Here is a 25415-nt window from a genome sequence, read left to right on the forward strand (position 1 = left end):
CCAAGCAGCCCACAGCTGCCCACACTTGGCCTGAGTCCTCTGATATCCAGCCAACCCCGTGGCCCTCATTCCTGCCAGGGCCAAGCTCTACGTTCATTACAACTTCCAGGCACAAACACTCACTCACCCTCCTGTTTTCCTTCTCAGGCGCTGGAGTCAGTGAGGCCCGAAAATGTTCCTGCCTGAAAATGTTCTCTCCCACGATCCGCCTGAGCCGGGTGGGCCAGGGATGGTTAGCTTCTCTGTGTGTGTTCCCTGGGAGCCCGCTGCAGATCAAAGAATGGTCCTTCCCTAGTCTTAATGCAGAACACCCCTAACCATGCCAAACGCTCCTGCTTGGCAGCCTGGGCCCTGACTTATGGGCATTCATGGGGGCAGGGATGTTAGTGAATCAACTGACACCTAATAAGCATGAAATATGCTTATGTATCTTCATTCTCTATGAAATGCAGTTAGATTTTTTTTTCAATTAAGGATTCCCTTTCATTCACTAGTTCCTTTGCAGCCCCGTGGACTTGTGAGAATTCTAGAACATTATCATAATATATGAATATAGGTAGGGCTCATTACATGCCAGGCACTGTCATAACTGCTTGAATAATCCAAAGAGGTAGGTACGATTATGACCTCCATTTGAAAGATGAGAAAAATGAGGCACAGAGAGGTTAAGTGACTTGCCCAAAGTCACACAGCTTATAAAGGCAAAGCCAGTTCTTGAACCCAAGTGGTCTGGCTTGAAAGTATATGCTTTTAATGGCTATGCTGAAGTGATCTTAAATCTACCTGGTGGTTCTCCCTCTAGGCTTTGACAGCATTCTGTTTATACTGGGGTTAAGAACTTACCGCATTTTATTGTTATTATCTGTCTACAAGTTTGTCTACACCCACTCTGGTTCTTCACCTTAAACCCCTTGAGGAAAGGAATCATGTCTTACTTTTATTTTTGTCCAGGATTCAGGGCAGAGTCTAGTATGTGTTAAGTGCTCACCAAATGTTAGTTAAAATGAACGACCCTCCTTGCTTTCAAGATGAGGAAACTCATCACTCTCAACTGAGACCCAGAGATCTGATAAAGAAGATGACAGAGGCCAGGCAAGAACCCAGGTCACCTGGCCCCCAGTCTGGCACTTGTTCTGCCATGCTTCTCTGTTCCTGTTAGCTTGGGGGGTTGGGGACCAGGTTATGGGGACCTAGAGCAGGCTAGCACTGCCCACCCACCATATTGGAACACTGGTCCATGGCTCCTCCCAGAAAGAGTGTGCATGCCCCAAACCCACCCCCAGGACAGACAGAAAAGATGAATGACCATTGCTGTGCTGATCACTCCCTGCTGGCACAGGTGGACACAGCTAGCACTGGAAGCCAGCCTCCAGCCTCATCTGATAAGATATACAGATGCCCAGAGGACCGAAGATTTAAGAATGAAATCCAGAGTCTCATCATTCACTTTATGTGCATCAGGACTATTCTAACCCAAATCTTGTCAAGGAAAAGGCAGAGAGATCCCGCCACCACTACTAACACACACACACACACACACACACACACACACACAAACACACACACACACAAACACACACACACACTTTGTCAGAGTCTCCTAACACAGGCAGAGATTACCTGAATTTCATCCACCTTTTTTTTGAAGCTTTGGATTTCAACTGGCTGTTTTCATCCTTATCCTTAGGTGTAGAGAAAAAAACTTCAGTTTAAGCTAATTGCAAATAGCCAGAAAAAGAAAAGGGGGGCAGGTTCTGTGTTATTTTACAATGCATAAACAAATGACAAGTAAAAAAGATAATACCAGGGATTTCTAAAATTCCATTAACCTCTGGGATATCACAAGGTCTGTGTAATTCATAGGAACTATACAATGAAATGTTGATAGTGTCACTAAGGTCCTGGCAAAGCTTGAAGCACCTTTGACAGATCAAAGAAAAAATAAAACATTATTCCATTTAGGTGCAGTGTTATGGATAACTTGGCATTATAGTTCTTTGGAAATGATTAACTCCATGTGGTATTGATGGTAACAATCCATTTTCTGGCATAATGAATTAGGCATTCCTCCATTGTTCCGTAGCTTGGCTCCATTCTGGGTATATATATCAATGGTGACTTTTTTTTTATACCTTTCAGTTTCACACACACACAAAATAAAAACACGCCCCATAGGCTGCCAGAGAGAGAACACGAGCTCAAAGCTGATTTATTTGTATCACCCTGAGTAACCTATTTCCTACCTGAGACATGAAACCACATCAAGGGGGGAACTGTTTTTTATTTCTATGAACTGGGAGGGAAATTGCTACTCCTCAAGCTGGAAACTCTGAAACCTTCGCTGAAAAGTGTCCATTTTTATCTAACACTTTCTCCTTCTGAAAAGCCCTTGTTTTTAAGGAATAATTCTTCCAACAAAGACTCGCCCATCAGGCATCCCACTCATGATTAGTTAATCTGTGAAAATGAAAAACAACCTCTAAGTGGCCGATATACTTTAGCAGCAAGAGATAATCACAGCCATCCCCTAATTTCTGAAACTCATGATTGTCTTGTGACTCTGGGATTTTTAAACTGCAGGAACACCAGTGGAAACGAGGTAAAAAGAAGAGTCAGCTAGTGTGATATCTTGATTAAATTCCGTTGTAGTGTCCCTGTGTTCGGTTTGTTTTGTTTTGTTTCATTTGTTTGTTTTTTAATAAGGAGCTGCCTCTGAGAGCGCTAATCTGTCTTTAACATCATGGCATTTCCTTATAGTACGCTGAACCATCTCCGTGGCATTGAAAAGTGAAATATTTGCTTCAGAAATAAAAAAGATAGGCAATAAAATATAGCTGTAAACAAGCCTTCATGGCTTTATATTTCATAGATAAATACACAGTAAGTTCAAACTAGAATTGAATTCCTAAAGCAATACTCCACTAATCTGTATTCGGGGGTCTCAAGCGTATTATCTGTAATTTACAACCAATTTAAATGGCATTAACAGTCTTCCCCTTCTGGGAATTTAAATTTGCATCCTACCATTGAATTAAACAGTGACTGCATATTTTCTATAGGGGATGGAATGCTCGTTGATGTTGTTTTGAATAATGGAGCATCTATTCATGCACAGGGTGCAATGTGCTCCTTTGTCCTCAATGTAATTGAAGCAAAATGTGAGTTTAAAAGATTTCTCCCCTTAGCCAAAGGTTTGTTGATTGGTGTCTATTCTCATCTACTCAAAATTAAGAAAACAGTCATCTCTCACTGCACTGAAAAATCATTTACCCAAAACAGCCCTGAATGAAGGGAGGTCAAATTTTGCCTAATTTGATCTTTTCAAAGACAGAACAAGATGTCAGAGAATATTGCAGACTAATCTTAGGGGGAATGATATTGTGGAATAACTTACAATTCTTCTCTAGGACCAAGAGAATTAGAAGCGGAGGATAAGGGAAAAGGGAGAATACAGCCTGTTTCCAAAGTAAGAAACTTAAATAACCTTGCTCTCCCACGCTAAACTACACTGAAGCGGGAAGGAAGATTTCTTGCAAGTCATAGAATCTGAAGCCTTAGGAATCCAGGGATGGCGAATTCATGTGGGGTGCTATCCGTTTCCCATAGTGTGCCCATGGCAGACGTCAGTAATCAATGATAGCCTTCTCTGGAGCCTCATAAATCAAGTGCTCTGGGTAGCCAATAGCAGTTGATGTGAGTTGGCACTGTCTGCCATTTCAGTTAATCTACCTATCTCATTTAATAGATGGTTCTAAAAAGACGGAGTGCCCCTCCAAAGGTCTCAGAGCTGGCCGTTGGCAGACCAGTAAGTGCTCAATAATTACTTTCTTTAACTGAATGAATGAATAAGAGAGATACAAACTGTTAAACCTTTATCATAATGGGAAAGAAGCTCCTTCTTTGGAGTAAATAATCCTCTGACCCAGCTGGACATAATTAGACAAGGTCCAAAATTTTAGCATCTGTTTACCAAAGCTTTTATTCAGTGATAGAGAAAATCACATATATCAATAATATCAACAAGAACTAAGCATTTAAGAGAAGAAATTGTTTTCAAAGACTTTAAAGCCCTTTGGAAATATCTATTAATATATGACCGATATGCAATTGCAAATTATTATTCAACAAAGAGGTAACTGAAGAACTCACTCTGCTGAATTTGAAATAAGATCATATTGAAAAATTGAATAATTCAGACTTTTCAAGAATTGAAATGGGATTTTCTGTTTATTACTCTTTTTAGTATTCTAGTGTATTTCCCTTAAAGAAGTAAAAGACTAAGTGTTCCTAACACTTGTCTAGAGAGTATCAAAGTTCTGTGATATTAAATGTCAGCCCTTTTGCTTTACAATCTTTACATGTTCAGGATTTGAAATGACGAAAAATATAAAAGTTCAACTGTCCCACATTCTTAACCTAAGTATATCCCAGTGGTTCAGGCAGGGACACTTCTGCCCCCCAAGGGACATTTGGCAATGTCTAGAGACATTTTTGGCTGTCACATCTGGGGCTAGGGGGTGTTACTTACATCTATGGGTGGAGGCCAGGGATGCTGCTGAACATCCTACAGTGCACAGAACAGCCCCCAACAACGGAGAGTTAATCCAGCCCAAAACGTCAATAGTGCCAAGGTGGAGAAACCCTGGTCTATCCCCTCTACCCAGGACTGTTCGTATCCATTCATCCGCACGCTGAGTTTAGAATGTACTGATCTGTGGCAAGGAGAACATTTAACTGTAGGTACCAGAATATTTTATTTCTCTCTTTTTTCTTAAGATATCCAGTTTTCTTACGCTGAGGGAAAGGTAACAACGGAGGTTCCTCTTGTTTGCCTTCTCCTGGAGCCAAACTAAGGATTAGCTCAGGTAGCTCAATTCTGGGATTTTCAAGAGCACAGAGAAGGATTTCAGGAGCTCCCTAGGGTCCCAGATACACTCTGCTAATGTACTGCACATTAGTCTAATAACGGCAGGCAGGGGCACGAACTGCCCACTACTGCATAAACCCGAGGATGGCTTCCCTTTGAAGGTTTATGACCAAGTTGTATAGACCAAAGAGTGGAATTTTGTTGTTGTTGTTCCTCTACTAATTCCAGTTCTGCTGCTAACTGGCTTTGTGATCTGGGAGATTGTAAGCACATTGCTGATATTTTCTGCTTCTCAACTCTTCTATCAGTTCTGTGGCACTCATTATGTTCTACTGGAAGATAAAGGGGGATAGTAAAAGCCAAGATGTTTCAAGTGCTATTCGGGGGGGTGGGTAGTGCTTCTAACTCTGTGTCCTGTTTACCCTGTAGCTCCATGGTTCCATGCTTGACACAAAATAAGTGCTTAATGAATAAGTATTGGCAATACTTTGGAAACTATTTGGCAGTATCTACTGAAGCTGAACTGTGACCTAGTAATTATACTCCAAGGTGTGTACCCAAAAGAAATGGGCGCATATGTCCTGCAAAGGACAAGCAGAAGATGGTTCATAGCAGCTTTATTAATAATAGCCAAAAAAATACAAAAAACTCAAGTGTTCATTGGTAGGAGAATGGATAAATAGTGTTCATACAGTGGAATGATATAGTTCAATAAAAAAGATTCAACTATTACACATACAGCTCTCAGCAGAGGGCCTGGTAGTAAGGGATGCTTAGTAATGATAACGACAGTGATAATGATAATGGTAATTATTGAGCATTCACCACATGCCAGGGGCTTTGAGGGGGTTACACATACTAATTCATTTCACCCTCAGAACAAACCTATGGGGTATTTTCTATTTCTATTACCATTTTACAGAAGAGGATAGTGAGGCACGGGGAGGTTAAGTAAAATTCGGTTGAGCTAATCTGAAATACAGATACATCCTGACCTTTTTTTTTTTTTTTAAAAAGTACCATATATAAAGCAATACTGGGGAAATTAAAAAGCAATGGCCTGCCTTATATTTAGTATGGACATATCTTTTCTCCCCTGTATTTTAGTGCTTTTTTCTAGACCTTTCTGTCTGGTACCTTTTGGCCAATATTGTTTTTCAAAATCCAAAGCCCATGCAGATGCTGCTCTTGTGATTAAAGGCTACCATTTGAAGTGCTCAGTTAGTGGCAACCTGAGGAGGCATTATGCCTTTGATCTGCCTCGCCTGTCCAGCGTCAGGGCCATCTCTGGACTCCCGGAGAGCAGGCAGTCAATGGAAACCTGAGGGTGAAGTTTTGAGGCAGGTCAGGGGGAACTCGGGGACCTCAGCTTCCCTGCCTGGCCTGGCAGAGAATGAAGGCCACACCCCTCCGGGGGTGCGGAGCAGCAAAGGGGTGTTGGAAAGGGCCACTCCTCCCACCAGGCAGTTTGCAGATCTCCACAGTTAATATACCCACGCAGATCTCCACAGTTAATATACCCACGCTTTACAGTGGGTTCATGGAAATCTCGTTCAGGCTGTAGTATGCTTTGTTGTGCCCCAAGAGTTTATCTGGTTTGGTGTGACAGTGTTGAGAAAATTGGAGTGGGGGAGAGTTACCCAAGTAATGAGCACTGAAGTTGTGCCTCAATTGTTCACATCAAATGCTTCTGCACATTATTTTGGACTCACAAAAATTTCTCCATTAAGAAAGGAAATAATAAATACAGGTGACAAGGGAAGACTCTTTCACTACCACCCTCCTTCCTTCATACTGGGAAAAGCTGCCATTGGTAATGTCAAATTCATCTGCAGGGTGTGTGTGTGTGTGTGTGTGTGAGAGAGAGAGAGAGAGAGAGAGAGAGAGAAAGAGAGAGAGGGAATATGCGTGGAGAGTTGAAATCACATCCTTGCCTGAAGTTTATTTATGATTTGCTCAAGGTTTATTCCTCAGCCCCATCCCTGAATCTCCACTGGCAGGGTTCTGAGAGGGCAGAGATGGGACTATTGAATCCCTTCATCTGCAGCTCATCTCAGCTCTCAAGGCAGCTGGTGTCTCCCCTCTATAGAGCTGGCACTCACGGATGTTGTTACTTGGGGAGCTGGGAGTTCTGCGAGGTGATAGTGTGAGACCTGCTTTCTTGGGGGCTATTCTGGACAGTGGTTGACAGTAGCTCAAAAATTCAGTAGGTTCAATGCTTTCAACTGGATTTAACTAGCTGTCTTTCATGGGGCCCAAAATAATAAATTGCCACCCCCCCCCCAAATTTGTGAAGAATCAATTTGAGAACAGAAGACAGTGAGTTAGTCTTGGAATTCTTGGGACATTGAATAAAAATTCCCTTTCTTTAAGAAAGGCTTCTAGGACTTTTTTTAATTAAAAAATATTTTACATAAGTAAAATTAGTTATTTATTAATAGACTTTTAAAATTATACAAGTAATGGAAGGTCACTGTAAAACTTATAAATTAGAGAAGTAAAAAGAAATTACAACAACACTCAAAGAACCAAAATTTGGCATATAACCTTCCAGTTTCCCCAAATGTATATGTGTATGTTTCTACAATTATTTTTTATGGAATACAAACACACTTAGTATTAGTGATTTGTAACCTGCTTTTTTTTTATTAAATAGTATCACTTGAACATCTTTTCAGGTTAATAAATAAGCTTCTGCACTATTACTTAATACAGTTGCCTAGTATTCCATTGTGTGATGTACTAAAATTAATTTAACCAATCCCCTTTTATGGACATGTTTCTGAAACTGATTATTTCTTGTTTTCCACCATCATAAATAAAACTGTGATGGAAATTCCCTGGTGGTCCAGTGGTTAGGACTCGGCACTTTCACTGCCAAGGGCCCAGGTTCAATCCCTGGTCAGGGAACTAAAATCCTGCAAGGCTCACAGCGCAACAACATCAAAAAAACCCCCAAAACCTGAAGGTCTTTAATTAACTTAATTAACTTCCTTCAATTGTTAAAATATGACTTCACTCATATTTAATAAATAAATAAAACTGTGATGAATAATCCTGTATGCAAATCTTTGTTTACATTCATATATGTTCTCTTAGAAAAACTTGCTAGGATTGTCACTGATGGGGCAAAGGAAATTTTTAAGGCTTTTGATATGTATTACCAAATTGCCTCCAGAAAGGCATACTGGCCCACTCATTCACCACAAGTGTAAGAGAGTGCCTACTCCCAAACACAGTGGGGTCTGTTTAAACAACATTTTTAAAGCCTGTGATTAACTTCCTTTCTATTGCTTTTCGCCTCATCCCGTGATGTCCTTGGCATCTCTCTGTTCTCTACCCACTGCTCTGGTACTGTCAGAGAGCCAAGAGAGAGGGTAGAACCCTAAGCAGAACCCATTAAAGGAACGGGTTTTGGCAAACTCTCAAGGAATTTCAGTTTCATGCTGGAACAAAACAACACAAAGAGCTACCCATTCATTCTGTGCAGGAGGATATTTACATTACGTTTTATAACAGTCATAAATGAAAATGGCATTAATCTGCCAAGTTGTTGTTTTTAAAAGAGAAAAAGGGAGGAGGTGATTGACCTACCAGAGAAAGCCCTATGTCTGTCAGAGCTTTGCTGTGAGTATGATTTTAAATAGCAGGGCAAAGGTGATGAAACCAGCTCAACATCTCTGTCTCTATGGCAACAGCATCCTTGCTCTGAGGCTCTGACATAGCGGCAGGGACCAAAATACACTCCTCATGCACAATTACACTGCAAGTTAGGAGTTTCTTTTTATTCCTTCTAAATGCACAATTTAAAAATATGAGCAAGGAAAGAGAAAGAGCAAATCATGCACAGCTAGAGGAGAGTCTTTAAAATGACTAAGCGAACAAAATGAACATCCAAAGGGCTTGATAAAGTCTGCGGCCTACACTTAATATGTACAGAGATATTGAAAATCTTTCTCATTGGAGAGTAGAAAAAATATCTATGCATGCATGTAAGTGCGTGCATTAACTTTTTAAAATGTCCTTTCCTTAAATTTTTAATACAGGTCAATGTTGCTTTCAGCATATCCACTTAGCTCAGGTTATGATTTAATCAATTAAAGCAGCCACTGAATTTACATAGCTGGAAGCTCCTCATATGCTAAACCCAACAAAACTTCAAAGAAACTGCACTAGCCCTGATTTGTGGAGGGGAAAAGTGGCCCCCTTTAAGGTCAGTAAAAACCTACTGGTCACTAATACATCTTTGAATCCTGCCAAAGTCTACCTTTCTACTTATTTTTAAATAAACTTGAAACTAAAAAAAGTGCAGAATGGTGATTATAAACTATTGGGTACTTTCTGAGCTGGCATCTCTGCTGGCAAGTGAGTAATGTTCAAGAGACCTGGAGTGATGATATAACTACTAAAGCTACTTAACATTTAGTTCTCAGAGAATGTACCTCAATAAATGTTGGGCAAATAAATGAATCAACAAGAACTACCAAGGGAATATGAAATAGACATGTGATAGGTTCCCTATATATGTACTTCCACTGAACATGTCAAGACCATCTAGTTCAGTGGATCTCAACCAGGGACAATTGTGCCTCCCAGGTGACATCTGGCAGTGTCTGGAGACATTTTTGTCACAACTGGGGAAGGGGTCCTACTGGCATCTAGTGGGTGGAGGCCAGGAACGCTGCTTAACATCCTAGAGTATACAGGATAGCCCTCTACAACAAAGAATGATCCAGCACAAAATGTCAGTAATGCTGACGTGGAGAAAACTCTAATCTAGTCTGATTGTCCATGTGGCTACTTTTGGTTCAGAGGGTTCTATGGGTAGATTAAATGGTTTTAAATTCTGTATTCTGTATAAAGGCAAAATTCTTCTTGAACTGGGTATTAGTATTTTCCTCATTGTTTTTATTATCGTATCATTTCACCCTTGCTTTAAACACAATATGTTCTATTTTGTTTTAGGTAAACACTCCTGAAAGTAAAATAAATAAATAAAAATAAAAGCACAGAATTCATTCTTTCAATAAAAACATCTGCAAAGTGGCTGGCACGGAGGAATGCTGAATAAACATTAGCTGCGGTTATTTTCCCATACATTTTTAGCTTGAAAAAACCATATACACAAAATAACGTATTGTGGGTTCACTGCTGAGATAACAAATAAAGAAAACCACTTAAGTACACACTGCCCAACACCTTTGAAACTCCTGTGTGTCTCCTCCCTGATACTATTCTATCCCTCACCTCAGAAAACCATTATTCTACTCTTGTTAATCACGTCCTTGATAGAGATATAGATATATAAATTATTTGGCTTTTTTTGTCCTTGAACTTTATATAAATGGAATCATACTGTGTTTTTGTGCATTGCTCATTTCACTCAATGTTATGTTTTTTTAAAGTTTCTTCATGTTCATGTGTATAGGTATTGTTTATCCATTTTCACTGCTGTGTATTATTCTACTGTATGGTTATATCACAATTTATTTATTCATTTTACCAGTGTTGGACATTGCTTTTTCAGTTTTTGCCTATCATAAATAAGGCTGCTATGTACATTGTTATACATCTCCCCTGGGGCACATGCACAAGGGTTTCTTTAGAGTAAAATTAGCAGGCTGAAGGTTTCTGAATGTGAACTTTACAAGGTAATGCCAAATTCTTTTCCAAAATTTTGCTGTACCAATTTGCACACTTACCAACAGTGTATAAGGAATAGTATTGCTCCAAGATACAGAAAAAATCAACAATTGTTATGGTCACTTCTCAATTTTGCATTTTGGTAGGCATGAAATGGTATCTCATTGTGCTATTAATAATTAATTGATTAATTATTAATGAAATAAACAGTTTTTCAATTGTGTATGGGTCATTTGTGTTTCTCTTGCTGTAAAATATTTGTTAAAGCCTTTTGCATAATTTTCTATTGGGTTAATATGTATTGTAATAGGCAGACTTCTAAGATGACCTCCAATGATCCCCACTTCCTGATACTCATGCTCTTGTGTAACCCCTCCGCTTGAGTGTGGACTGGACCTAGTGATGTGCTTCCAACAAATGGAATATGTCAAAAGTGATAAGGTGTCCCTTCCAAGATTAGGTTACAAAACATTGTGATTGTGTCTTGCTAGCACACTCTCTCTTGCTGGCACCCTCTCCTGCCCTCTGGCTTGCTCCCCCGATGAGACCAACTGCCATGTGTGAGAGGCTCTATGGATTGGCCCACGTGTCAAGGAACTGAGGGAGGCCTCCTGCCAACAGCTCATGAGGAACTGAGGCCCTAGTCCAACAACTCGCGAGGAACTGAATCCTGCCAACAACCACATGAGTGTGAGCTTGGAAGTGGATCCTGCCCAGTCAGTCTTTGAGATGACTGCCACCTGCGAGAGGGCCTGAAGCAGAGGATGCTACTAAACCTTGTCCAGATTCCTGACCTACAGAAACCGTGAGATCACAAAGCTGTGTTGCTTTAAACTTCTAAGTGTTGGGGTTATTTGTTACACAGCAATAGAAAACACACACACACACATACACAAAGATGTGTGTGTTTGTATAAAAAATGGATAACATATACATACAATACATTCTGGATAAGAATTATTTGTTCTAGGACATGGAAGCAACCTAAGTGTCCATCAACAGATGAATGGATAAACAAGATGTGGCACATATATACAATGGAATATTACTCAGCCATAAAAAGAAACAAAATTGAGTTATTTGTAGTGAGGTGGATGGACCTAGAGTCTGTCATACAGAGTGAAGTAAGTCAGAAAGAGAAAAACAAATACCGTATGCTAACACACATATATGGAATAAAAAAAAAAAGTTCTGAAGAACCTAGGGGCAAGACGGGAATAAAGACACAGACCTACTAGAGAATGGACTTGAGGATACGGGGAGGGGTAAGGGTAAGCTGGGATGAAGTGAGAGAGTGGCATGGACATATATACACTACCAAATGTAAAATAGATAGCTAGTGGGAAGCAACCGCATAGCATAGGGAGATCAGCTCGGTGCTTTGTGACCACCTAGAGGGGTGGGATAGGGAGGGTGGGAGGGAGGGAGATGCAAGAGGGAAGAGATATGGGGATATATGTATATGTATAGCTGATTCACTTTGTTATACAGCAGAAACTAACACACCATTGTAAAGCAATTATACTCCAATAAAGATGTTTTAAAAAAAAAGAATTATTTGTTAGTTTTCTAACAAAAAAACTGTTAGAAACAGCATGCCAAGTATCTTCATTCAAATTGTGGCTATTTTTTCACTCTATTAATGGTGATTTTTTTATATAAAGAAGTCCTGAAGTTTAATGTAACCAAATGCATCAATCTTTTTCTTTAAAGTTTAAACTTTTTGTGTCTTATTTAAGAAATCATTCCCTACACCCAGGGTGGTCATATCAATATTTTCTTGTTTTCTTCTAAAAGTTTTTAAGGTTTGCCTTTCACATTTAAGTTCTTAATCCATCTGGAATGGATGTTTGTGTATAATAAGGTAAAGGTTCATTTCATATGGTGTATGGTGAGGTAGGTATTCATTTCCATTCCTTCCCCTTAGGAATAAAAGATTTTCCCACAACCATGTATTGAATAGTTCATTTTTGTCTTCCCAATTTTCAATTATAACTGTCATATCAGGTTTTCATATATGTATGAGTCTGTGTCTGGGGTTTCTTTTCTGTTCCATTGTCTAGCCCTTGTCAAGAGTACACTGTCTTTACTATAGTTACATAACAAGTCATGATATTTGGGGAGTCAAATTTCTCCACCTGCTTTCTCTTCTTTAGGAGCATCTGGGCTATCCTTGGGCATTACTATTCATGTATGTTTTAGAAACAGCATGCCAAGATCAAGCTTGTTGGAATTCCATTGAATTTGTAGATCAATTTGGGGAGAGTAGAATCCTCCTATCTATGAACACAGTATGTTCATAAATGACTTATTTAGGTCTTTAACACCTTTCAATAAAGTTTTATAATTTATTCCATAGAATTCTTATACATTTTTGTTAGATTTATTCTTAGATACCTTATATACTTCTGTTGTCATTATAATTGGTATTTTTAAAAAATTCTTTTCCTGATGTGTAAAACTGCTGATGTATAAAAATCAAGTTGACTTTTGTATATTGATGGAAACTCCAAAATCATAATTATATTCAAGAAAAAAATTGATAGATTTTCCCCTAACTTTCCAGGAAAGCACTTGAGGCATTAAATGAAATAAAACTGTAATTAAATTATAATCACCTTCTAATAATAATTTATATATTTCTACCCCAGAGTGCATTTAGACATTTTTCATTCATTGATATGAAAAAAATTAAACTGTATAATTAAAACTAGATATTCTTTTCTTTATTTCTTCACATTTGACTAATGTTTGAACTTTCTGGTTGTTGGGTTTCCAGTCCCGACTGCTCATCAGCACTGTTTGCTCCTTAGTCTGATGGGCTGGGGTGCTATGGATTCTTTCTCCTGTCCATATATGATTTCCTTAGATCTATTCCCTACCTCCTCTTGAGGAATTTCCTACTCCCCATAATAGTTAAGGGAAGCTAAGGTACTATAACAAAGAGAACCCAAGCAGCTCTGCCTCCTAGAGTCATTCAGTGACCCAGGTTCCTTCCACTTTGTAGCTTGCCAAACCCCTAGGGGTAAGGGTTCTTAACCTGGGAGGCCCATGGATAGAATTCTGGAGGTTCATGAACTTGGATGGGGGAAAATTACCATTATTTTAACTAACCTTATATGAGTTTCCTACTGCTGCTGTAACAAATTACTACAAACTTAGTGACTTTAAACAACACAAATTTATTCTCTTACAGTTCTGGAGGTCAGGAGGACACTTGTGATTATGCTTAGGGCTCACCTGAATAATCCAGGATGATCTTCCATCTCAGTATCCTAATCTAATCACATTTGCTGTAAAGTCTCTTTTACCACGTAAGGTAAAAGTCACAGGTTCTGAGGATTAGGACATGGATACCTTTGGGGACCATTATTCAGCCTACCACAAATCCCTAATTGAAACTCAGCATTTCCTTACATTATGAATGTAGACAACAACTCATAATAGTATTAGCAGTACCTGGGACTTTGTCACCAACAGAAATCACAGATACTCTCCATATCATATTACAATTGTTGCAGATATGTTGGATTTAGGGAAGTCATTAGACCCACTACCAGACCTTGTTAGTTAATGTATTACTAAAAATGTACATGTAGTACAATTTCAGACTTGATAAATACAAATTTTTTTTAATCCTATGTTTTTCACCCTATGCATTTAAACTTAAGTCTGAAAGATTCTTCAGCTTCATCAAACTGGCGTAAAACTTAGCATAAAACCTTCCCTAAAGCATTGTCACTACCTGCATGGTTAAAGCTTGTCTGGTTCTAGCCTGGAAGTAGCAAGAAAGCATGGAAGAGCATGGAAAGCATGGTCTAAGCAATGTCTTTAGACCTAGGCACTGAAGGGACACACATTATTTCTACTCACATTCCGTTTTCAAGAACATTAGCCTGCATCAGAATCCCCCGGAGGGCTTGTTAAAATACAGACTGTGGGCCCCAACCCCAGAGTTTCTTGGGTGGGGCCCAAGAACTTGCATTTCTAACCAACTCTCAGATGATGATGATGCTTTGAGAACCACTGGTCTAGAGCATAGTCAGATGGCCACAAATAACTGCAAGGAATGCTAGGAAATGTGTAGCTAGGCAGTTACATTTAAACATACTGTTAGCTGTACAGAGGGGCTCAAATGCAAGAACACGGGAGAGGTAGTCAACGTGTCTGGCAGCAACTCTATTACTATGGAAGATGGGGAGGATGGATTTTAGTGACCAGATATTAGCCTTCACCAGAGTCCCCTACTAGAGTCTATCTACTGCCCTGACCTGACTCTCCCATGAGGTATGCAGAAATCCGGGGGGTCCTCCCCAGACACAGATGCCCAGGGTGGGTTTGTATAAGTAATGGGGAGGTGTCCTTGTCCCATTCTGCTAATCTTGTATGGTTTGCAGTATCCAGAAACAGCTACGATGAGACCTACTGGAGTGCATATTTATTCTCTGTGCTGTGGTTCCAGGAATAGTGTAGAAACACAGCTTTTGACTCATGACTCAATACTAATGGGTACCATGCTTGCATAGCTCAAGAGGGAAATCAGAATCCCACATTGCTGTCATGAAGATAGGAAACCCCAGTAATGAGCTAGTGCAACAAAATAGTAAAGATGAATGGTTGCAGGCCACCAATGAGACAGTATAACATAACCAAGTTGGTAGATGTCATAGTGGAAGGCTTCTACCATCCCCAAGGAAAGCTCTGATCTGAAGCTATTCTTTACACTGAGTACAGTCGACACTTGGTATTTTGATCTGCGGTTGGCTGAATCTGCGGATGCGAAACCCGTGCATATGGAGGACCGAGTGTACTAAGCCATTTTATATACAGGATTTGAGCATCTGCAGATTTTGGTATTCGTGGGAGTCCTGGAACCAACCCCCCACGGACACCGAGGGAAGACTGTATAAGATAACTTTTTTTTTTTTTTGGCTGCGTTGGGTCTTCGCTGCTACGCACGGGCCTTCTCTAGCTGCGGCAAGTGGGGGCTACTCTTCATTGCAGTGCATGGGCTTCTCATTGCGGTGGCTTCTCTTGTTGCGGAGCACGGGCTCTAGGCACGCGGGCTTCAGTAGTTGTGGCATGCGGGTTCAGCAGTTGTGGCTCACGGGCTCTAGAGCGCAGGCTCAGTAGTTGTGGCGCATGGGCTTAGTTGCTCCATGGCATGTGGGATCTTCCTGGACCAGGGGTCAAACCCGTGTCCCCGGCATTGGAAGGCAGATTCTCAACCACTGCACCACCAGGAAAGTCCCTGTATAAGAAGACTTTTGATAGGTTCCATAATCAAGTTGGAGCTTCTCTTAAATAGTCTATACACTGCTCCGGCAACACTTTGATTCAGCCAGATTACCTGTCTTGAGTTCCTGTACTGAATGGCTTGGTACAGTAAACAGATTTCCAGAAACATCAACCTGGCAAGGATTACTGTGAGAGTTTGGGAAAGTTAAAAACCTTCTTAGCCTTAAATATTGCCATCTGCTAAATGGAGACTATATCATCTGTCCTCAGCAAGAGGCAGTTTGGCATATCAGAAAGCATGGGCTCTGAGGTCAGACTATCTGGGTTCAAATTGTAGAAACTTGGGAGAATGACTGAATCTCCTTGCAAAGGGAGCCTCAGTTCCTCCATCTCTAAGGTGGGGCCCATATACTATCCTTACAGCATATGGATGGAGGCTTCCACCAGGCCACTAGACGTTTCCACCAGTCTCACACTAGCCCAGTGCCTGATTCATCGTAGACACCCACCTAATCATTGGTGCCTTGCCTCTTGCTCCTGTGCATGTCTTGCTTGGGGAGCGTTTGGGTATACCACTGCTGTAACTGAAAGAGTAGTAAGAATTTATTGAAATCTGCAGCATTATAAAAGTTGTATTTAGAGCAGCAAGGGATTAGCTATGACAATAATAGCCTGCATATGGGAATTAAGCCCCAGATCATGGGGAAAAAGAGAGAGCTTGGGCTAAGTTTTAAAAAGACGTGCTTACTAAGGAAGAAAGATACATTTTTTCCACCCCCCCAGTGCAAGTTATTTTCCTTAGGACTTAGACAAGGAGGGTAAAGCTGAGGTTCTTTGAAATAGAGGCTGAGCACTCCCTGCTCCTTTTCTTAAACCGAATCTAATAGCTGGGCTTTGTCTGAGAAACTTCATGAACTGTAATTGTAATTTCAAGAATCGCTATACCAAGAGCCCTTGAAACCACTAATGGAGAGAAATTTGGGTCTTTTCGTACATCCTGCTATTTCCTTTCAGATCATCAAAGTTCCTTATAGGAATAACAAACAGTTGTTTGGATTCTGGTTGCAATGGCCCGGACCAAAGGCTAGAAAGTACTCCTCTGCATGCAGCCTGGCTAGAAATAGTCATATAAGAAAGGAATTTTTCCCCAAGAAGCTCTTTAAGCCGCCCATGCTGGACCTGATTAATTCAGGAGAGCAGTGTCCAGGAAAATGCTTTTCATTCCAGTTAAGCTCTTTCTGGCTCTGTCTCTTTTCCTTCCTCAATTCAAGGAGTCTGAAGATGCACTTTCTAAAGCATCCTAGTCTCTCATACAGAAGGGGAATGTTCAGTCCCACAAAAGGAATACAGAAATGATTCCTTCTAGATGGCTTTCGACTCAAGGGATTTCTGTCTTTCAGTGTCTTCAGAAGGTGAAGACAATTCTGATTTCTGTGGCATTGGAAAAATTGGGGCAGACAGCCATTAGTGGTGGAAAACTGGAATAATGACTATGACGACAACAATCACCACCAAACATGTCTGGGGCAACATCACTTTCAGTCTGTGTATTTCTTCTAGACTAATCCCCCCCCCACCCCTTAGTCACCCAGTTTGAGTAATGACATGTCCTTGGTGCTGAGCAAAGCAGGTTGATTTCATCTATTCTGCTCTCTGTGTTCCTCTTGTGGGAGGGCAAGACTGTAAAATGATGGTGGGGATAGTAAATTTTTGTTATTTATTGGCAGGACTTTCTATGCCCTTTGCTAAAAGCTCTCACTGGGAGAAGCCAGCAGCAAGGAGGAAAGTATTTCTTTAGCATAGTTGTCATTTTTCAGTGAATGGAATGTAGTTAAAAAGGTCATAAATGCTGCCTCTATCTACTCACAGAGTAGTAACATCACAAGTGCCAATATTTCATATTGAAGTTAAAATCAATTAATTCTTTAAAATTTCCTGTTTTTGAGTAAGTGGCTAAAATGGGGCTACCTTTCAGCGTTATATTAATTGTAGTCTCTGCAACCTTTAGGGACTCATTTAAACATTAGCACCCTAAGGACCACAAGTGGCAGCATGTGCTTCCCAAATTACTGAAAGCTGGTTTCATATCTGGTTGAAAAAATACAAATCGGCCTCTCTTACTCTGTGTCGGCTCAGACAGCAGCTGCTTATGATATAAAAAATATGATGGCTGGCTGGTTTACGGCATCCACTATAAATACAAGGATATTTTATTCATCTGAAGAAAACCATGAATTGGATCAAGACAAGTTAGAAGAAAAAGCAGGAGTTTAGATTTTAGTGAGTGTCACAAAACACACCCCAGGTGGAGGATTTGAGCCCTGGGCTGCTTTTCTGGCAGAAGCCCCTCTCCCTCTCCAAAACTGCCCCCACCCCGACATGTGGGATTCCCCAGAGCCCACCATCTTCCCTAAAGAATTCATCTTCTGCAAAAGATACTGGGGCTAGTAGGGAAAGGAGGAGCCATTGTTGTCTGCAGAAGAATTGAAATCATGGACATTTCTATACAATCCGATTATTGAAAGGCACCTACGGTATTATCTAGTACGAATGCCCTTCATGTCGGGAAGCACTATGTCAAAATTCCCCAAAGGTGAACTGCCAATATCAGTGTCCAAAACGTCACTATATTATAAGGTGAGGCATTTCTTTTCAGGACATTAGACTATTTGTACATGAGGCTAAAGTGTGATTCCCTATAACTTTACTGCATTGGCTTTAGTTCTGATTTTTCCAGCTCCACATATTTAATGAGTTATTTATATACTGCCTCATTCCATAGAGGATTTGAGGCAGCTTACAACTAATAATATGCACAGGGTATCCAAAGAGATAAATGAAAAGTTGAGAGAATCCAGTAAAGAGAAAATGAGGGTTAGAAATTCACACACCCAGGAGCCAGATTCAAACCAGAAATGTCTTTTTACCAGGTCTTTTAGGGTTGTTGGAGGCGACCTCCAATGTGGTTCTGTATTTCCTAACAGTCAGATATTTCCTAACAATGGGAGGGAAGAGAAACTGCAAAAAGGCTCCATGAGAACAGGAATATGTGTCCATTTTGTTCTCTGCTGTGTCCCCATGCAGGTGCTCAATCAGTATATGTTGAATGAATGTTGAGTCAAAGAGGAAAATGCATTCAATTACGAGATTCAGGGTATTGGTAAGATCAAAAAGAATAAATTGTTCAGAAGAAGCAATTGCTAGAAATAAAACTGAAGTTCCTTTGAGTCCTCAAACAGAGAACAGAATGTAACAAAGTGGATGATGCCCTTGACAATTTTCCTACAATGGGTCAAAGAATGAATTTCCTCCACTGTTTCTCATAATGATACTCAGTATGGACAGAAAGTACAAAGGCTGAAGTGCTGTTCAATAAAAAGGAATTCTACAAGAGGACAAATAATGAAATACAAGTAAGTCTAAAAAGTTTTAACTCTGAGTTTTTCAGAGGCACATGTGTATACCCCCAGAAGCTTGTGTCTCTATCGGAGACATTAAATACAGATTAAACACCCTGGGTACTGAATTTACTGGAAGATGGAGTTGGGGGGAAAGAAGGCAAGAAAAGAGACTAGTCCATAATTTAAACCCTTGCTACTCAGAGTATGCACAGACCAGCAGATCTGACACCACCTGGGGGCTTATTAGAAATTCAGAATCTCAGTCTTTCCTCCAGACCTACTCAATTGGAACCTACATGTTAACAAGGTCCCCAGGTGATTCATACACAGAAAAGTTTGAGAACTGCCTCTTCAATCCATTATTTTTATATTCAGAGAGATATGGATCATTTATGGAGCAAACTGTAAGATTGGCATAACTTTTAAAGATAATATGAGAAACTCACTAGTGACTGGCAGTTTGGGGCCACACCTCTGGATGGATGGGGAGGTTGTGAGAGCTCAGGCTGTTCTGTCCTTAAAGATGGGAGTGTTGGAGAAGATTGCTCTGATTTGCTGAGAAAGAATATCTAAACTTTTTAAGTTTTTTTTTAAACATCTTTATTGGAGTATAATTGCTTTACCATGGTGTGTTAGTTTCTGCTTTACAACAAAGTGAATCAGCTATACATATACATATATCTCCATATCCCCTCCCTCTTGCATCTCCCTCCCACCCTCCCTATCCCACCCCTCTCGGTAGTCACAAAGCACCAAGCTGATCTCCCTGTGCTATGCGGCTGCTCCCCACTAGCTACCTATTTTACATTTGGTAGTGTATATAAGTTCATGCCACTCTCTCACTTCGTCCCAGCTTACCCTTCCCCCTCCACGTGTCCTCAAGTCTATTCTCTACGTCTGTGTCTTTATTCCCGTCCTGCTCCTAGGTTCTTCAGAACCTTTTTTTTTTTTTTTTTTTTTAGATTCCATATATATGTGTAAGCATACGGTATTTGTTTTTCTCTTTCTGACTTACTTCACTCTGTATGACAGACTCTAGGTCCATCCACCTCACTACAAATAACTCAATTTTGTTTCTTTTTATGGCTGAGTAATATTCCGTTGTATAAATGTGCCACATCTTCTTTATCCATTCATCTGTCAATGGACACTTAGGTTGCTTCCATGTCCTGGCTATTGTAAATAGAGCTGCAATGAACATTGTGGTACATGACTCTTTTTGAATTATGGTTTTCTCAGGGTACATACCCAGTAGTGGGATTGCTGGGTCGTATGGTAGTTCTATTTCTACTTTTTTAAGGAACCTCCATACTGTTCTCCATAGTGGCTGTATCAATTTACATTCCCACCAACAGTGCAAGAGGGTTCCCCTTTCTCCATACCTTTTCCAGCATTCATTGTTTGTAGATTTTTTGATGATGGCCATTCTGACTAGTGTGAGCTGATACCTCATTGTAGTTTTGATTTGCATTTCTCTAATGATTAGTGAGGTTGAGCATCCTTTCATGTGTTTGTTGGCAATCTGTATATCTTCTGGGGAGAAATGTCTACTTAGGTCTTCTGCCCATTTTTGGATTGGGTTGTTTGTTTTTTTGATATTGAGCTGCATGAGAGGTTATAAATTTTGGAGATTAATCCTTTGTCAGTTGCTTCATTTGCAAATATTTTCTCCCATTCTGAGGGTTGTCTTTTCATCTTGTTTATGGTTTCCTTTGCTGTGTAAAAGCTTTTAAGTTTCATTAGGTCCCATTTGTTTATTTTTGTTTTTATTTCCATTTCTCTAGGAGGTGGGTCAAAAAGGATCTTGCTGTGATTTATGTCATAGAGTGTTCTGCCTATGTTTTCCTCTGAGAGTTTTAGAGTGTCTGGCCTTACATTTAGGTCTTTAATACATTTTGAATTTATTTTTGTGGATGGTGTTAAGGAGTGTTCTAATTTCATTCTTTTACATGTAGCTGTCCAGTTTTCCCAGCATCACTTATTGAAGAGGCTGTCTTTTCTCCATTGTATATTCTTGCCTCCTTTACCAAAAATAAGGTGACCATATGTGCGTGGGTTTATCTCTGGCCTTTCTATCCTGTTCCATTGATCTATATTTCTGTTTTTGTGCCAGTACCATACTGTCTTGATTACTGTAGCTTTGTAGTATAGTCTGAAGTCAGGGAGCCTGATTCCTCCAGCTCTGTTTTTCTTTCTCAAGATTGCTTTGGCTATTTGGAGTCTTTTGTGTTTCTGTACAAATTGTGAAATTTTTTGTTCTAGTTCTGTGAAAAATGCCATTGGTAGTTTGATAGGGATTGCATTGAATCTGTAGATTGCTTGGGTAGTATAGTCATTTTCACAACATTGATTCTCCCAATCCAAGGACATGGTATATCCCTCCATCTGTTTGTATCATCTTTAATTTCTTTTTTTTTTGTGCTCTTATAGCTACTTTATTTTTATTTATTTATTTATTTATTTTTGACTGTGTTGGGTCTTCGGTTCGTGCGAGGGCTTTCTCTAGTTGCGGCAAGCGGGGGCCACTCCTCATCGCGGTGCGGGGACCGCTCTTCATCACGGTGCGCGGGCCTTTCACTATCGCGGCCCCTCCCGTTGCGGGGCACAGGCTCCAGACACGCAGGCTCAGTAGTTGTGGCTCACGGGCCCAGCTGCTCCGTGGCATGTGGGATCTTCCCAGACCAGGGCTCGAACCCGTGTCCCCTGCATTAGCAGGCAGAGTCTCAACCACTGCGCCACCAGGGAAGCCCTCATCTTTAATTTCTTTCATCAGTGTCTTATAGTTTTCTGCATACAGGTCTTTTGTCTCCTTAGGTAGGTTTATTCCTAGGTATTTTATTCTTTTTGTTGCAATGGTAAATGGGAGTTAAACTCTTTAAGTATTTAAAGACTGCTCTGAAATCCTCACCCTCTCCCCACTACAGTTTTTCTTTCTTTCTTTTTTTTTTTTTTTTGATTGAATGAAAGACTCTGTCTGTCTTTAATCATTCTTCATATCAGGGAATTATTGACAGTCGTACCCTGGCAGACCCACTGTCTGGAAAACAAAGTCTTGATTTACGGCATTTGCTGATTACCATGGTGTAAATACTTTCACCATGGCCCGTTTCAAGCTACTAAGGGTTTAACAACCAGCTCACAAAACTCCTGAACATCTAGCAATTTCCAGCAAGTAAGTACCAGCTGGCTCCAGCATACCATTAGTTCCAGACCCTTTTCCACCCTGGCTGCCTGTACCAGATCCATTGCAGTTTGTCAGCCTGCCATGATCTGAGTACAAAAACCCAGGCAGAGTTTGGCAGGTACCAAGTACAATGGAATTAACCTTCCCATTATACTATAATTAATGTAGTCCAAGATCACATTTGATCCTTGGCAGCCATGCACACTTTGGCTCACAATGAGTTTATAATAAATAAAGATCCTAAGACTCCCCCTTTACCACCACTATACTAATGTTGCTCCATGTCTTTTTCATACTGTTTTTGTATAGTTTAATTTTTAAACAAAAATACATACATTTATATGCATCCTTATTGTATTTAATCTTGTTCATTTTAACTCTTCATTCTACCTTGTGGAGAACCCTCTGACTTCTGAACATGTCACTGGCTACGGAATCTATTTGTCTCTATTCTGCATCTTCTACACATTCACTGAGCTTTCCTCATTAAGTGTTTATTAGAGTGTTTAATAAGAAGTAGAGTAGGACAGGGTTAAGAGGAAGGCTCTTACAACAGTATTGGAATCTAGCTCAAAGTTGACATTCAAGACCAGATGTGAATTCACATATCTATTCTATCATCTGTTTACTTCTCATCCACAAAAATATGATAGCCCTGTTTAATAGCTTGCTGAGATCCAGATACACTATGTCTAAGGCATTCTTCTTACTGGCAATTTTCGGAACACTATCCAGATGAGGGGAAGAAGAATTGAGTTCGGTTTTAGAAGGATTTCTTAACAATAATCACTTTCCATTTTAAGTGCTTCTAAATCAACTATTTAATAATACACTTATAATTTTTCCAAGGACCAATGCCCAGCTCAATGACTTGATACTATGGTGTTTCACTCATAACTGGAAGGATTCACCTGTGCAGAAAACCAAGCAAACTGGGAGAGGCTGATTCTTCTTTTTTTTTAAAAAGAGAACAGTTGTTTGTTTTTTTATAAATTTATTTATTTATTTGTTTTATTTTTGGCTGTGTTGGGTCTTCGTTGCGGTGCGCGGGCTTCTCATTGTGGTGGCTTCTCTTGTTGCAGAGCACGGGCTCTAGGCGTGCGGGCTTCAGTAGTTGTGGTGCGTGGGCTCTAGACTGCAGGCTCAGTAGTTGTAGCACACGGGTTTAGTTGCTCCATGGCATGTGGGATCTTCCCGGGCCAGGGATCAAACCCGTGTCCCCTGCATTGGCAGGCGGATTCTTAACCACTGCACCACCAGGGAAGCCTGAGAGGCTGATTCTTAAAGTTAGACTCAGTCGCTGGAATGGATGGGGAGTTGGAAATGATTTGAGTGATAGGAGGAAGTTCTGACCCATAGGTGGAACATGGTGGGTGAAGAGTATAATTTCACACAAGGCTTTGGCAAAAGCAATTGTTGTCACGGAGGTCTCTCAAGAGGTAACAGGGAATAGGGACTTCCGTGGTAGCACAGTAGATAAGACTCTGCGCTCCCAATGCAGGGGGCCAGGGTTCAATCCCTGGTCAGGGAACTAGATCCCAAATGCACGCCCTTACTAAGAGTTCGCATGCCACAACTAAGGAGCCAGTGAGCCACAACTAAGACCCAGCGCAACCAAATCAATCAATCAATCGATAAGTATTTTTTAAAAAAAAAGAGGTAACAGGGAATAGAAATGGCAGGCAAGTAGAGGCAAGGAAAGGTTCTGTACAGTGACCTGAGGAGACTGGGATATCAGAGTCTTCTGTCCACAAGTTGCAAGCTAGGGTCCAAGAACAGACTCCAATACTTAAATTAGGGATACATAATGCAAGGAAGGACCCAGGGCCCCAAACTGAGGCATAAGGTCAGGGTGGGGATGGTAGCCCATAGCATATGATGGTGGACTTCCAAAGCATTAAACTAGGACTTCTCTTACTGAAGTCACCTCTTGCCCCAGAACCTGGCTTGGGCTGAACTTTTAAGAGGATATCAGATGATTCCCAGCCAGGGAGAAAGGGAGAATAAGAGGGCAGGGAACTAGACAGATACTGAAATCTTAAATCTGTGAGCAGCATAGTGCAATGCCAGTCCAAAGAATTAGACTCCAGAGTCAAATCCTGGCTCTGCCATCTACTGGCAATATACGTTAAACAGGTTATTTAACCTCTCTGTGGTCTCAGTTTCCTCATCTAAAAAGTGAAGATAGTATGAGTACCTACCTCATAAGATTATTGTGAGGAACTGATGAAGCCACATGTGTAAAGCACTCAGAACCAGCGCCTGGCACCTAGTAAGTACTATGTACATGTTTGCTACTAGTATCATTTGCCTTTTCCAGTTAGAGAAATCTGGATATGCACTAATTCTCTAGCATTTATTCCCCTGTCCATCATTTTCCTGGTAACCAATAGGAGTTCTGTTATCTCATCTCATTCTTTCAATGATCCCAGATATAATTTGCCTAGGCATCGAGATTTTTAACTCATTTAAAGCAGATAGGAGATTTTAAAATATTATTTAATATCTCTTCACTTCCTTCTTAAGCCTTGTATGAGAATGCTGCTGAAGTCTCACATATGAATCTGTCTGCTCCCCCTGTTCCTATTTTAATATTTTTTTCTTGATGGAAACTGCAGAGGCGAAATAAAATTGAAATTTTGGGGAGGAAGCCCATACGATTTCAGGCCAAAAAAACCTCTTGAAGTAGTGGAAAGTGGCCTTGATAGGTAATTAGAAGATCTGGTTTTGAGTCTTGCTCTCTGACACAGCAGTTTGCATGTGGCAAGTGGCTTAACCTCTCTGGTTCCTGAGTCCCTATTTGTCAGAGAGGGTTTTGAATGAGATATTATCCATCCCTGCTTGGTCTGCTGTGGTAGTCACTCACCACGTGTGGCTACTGAACCCTTAAAATGTGGCAAGTCCGAACTGAGATATGCTAGAAATGTACAATACCACATTTTGAAGACTGAGTGCCAAAAAGAATATAAAGTATCTCAATATTTTCTATATTAATCACATGTTGAAATGAGAATACCTTGGATATATTGTGTTAATTAAATGTTATTACAATTCGATTCACCTGTTTCTTTTCACTTTTTTT

General features: G+C 40.3%; 1 protein-coding gene and 1 non-coding gene across 6 annotated transcripts in view; one reads left to right on the forward strand and one right to left on the reverse strand.

The window, feature by feature from the left end:
• Window positions 1-25415, reverse strand: part of RAI2 (retinoic acid induced 2) — a 411537-nt gene that overhangs the window by 182787 nt on the left and 203335 nt on the right. The gene's annotated exons all lie outside the window — the stretch shown is intronic.
• Window positions 7705-7777, forward strand: TRNAE-UUC (transfer RNA glutamic acid (anticodon UUC)). Its single transcript has one exon. It is a non-coding gene; the product is annotated as a tRNA-Glu (tRNA).

Source organism: Balaenoptera acutorostrata, chromosome X, assembly GCF_949987535.1.
Source record: "Balaenoptera acutorostrata chromosome X, mBalAcu1.1, whole genome shotgun sequence".
Lineage (NCBI taxonomy): Eukaryota > Metazoa > Chordata > Mammalia > Artiodactyla > Balaenopteridae > Balaenoptera > Balaenoptera acutorostrata.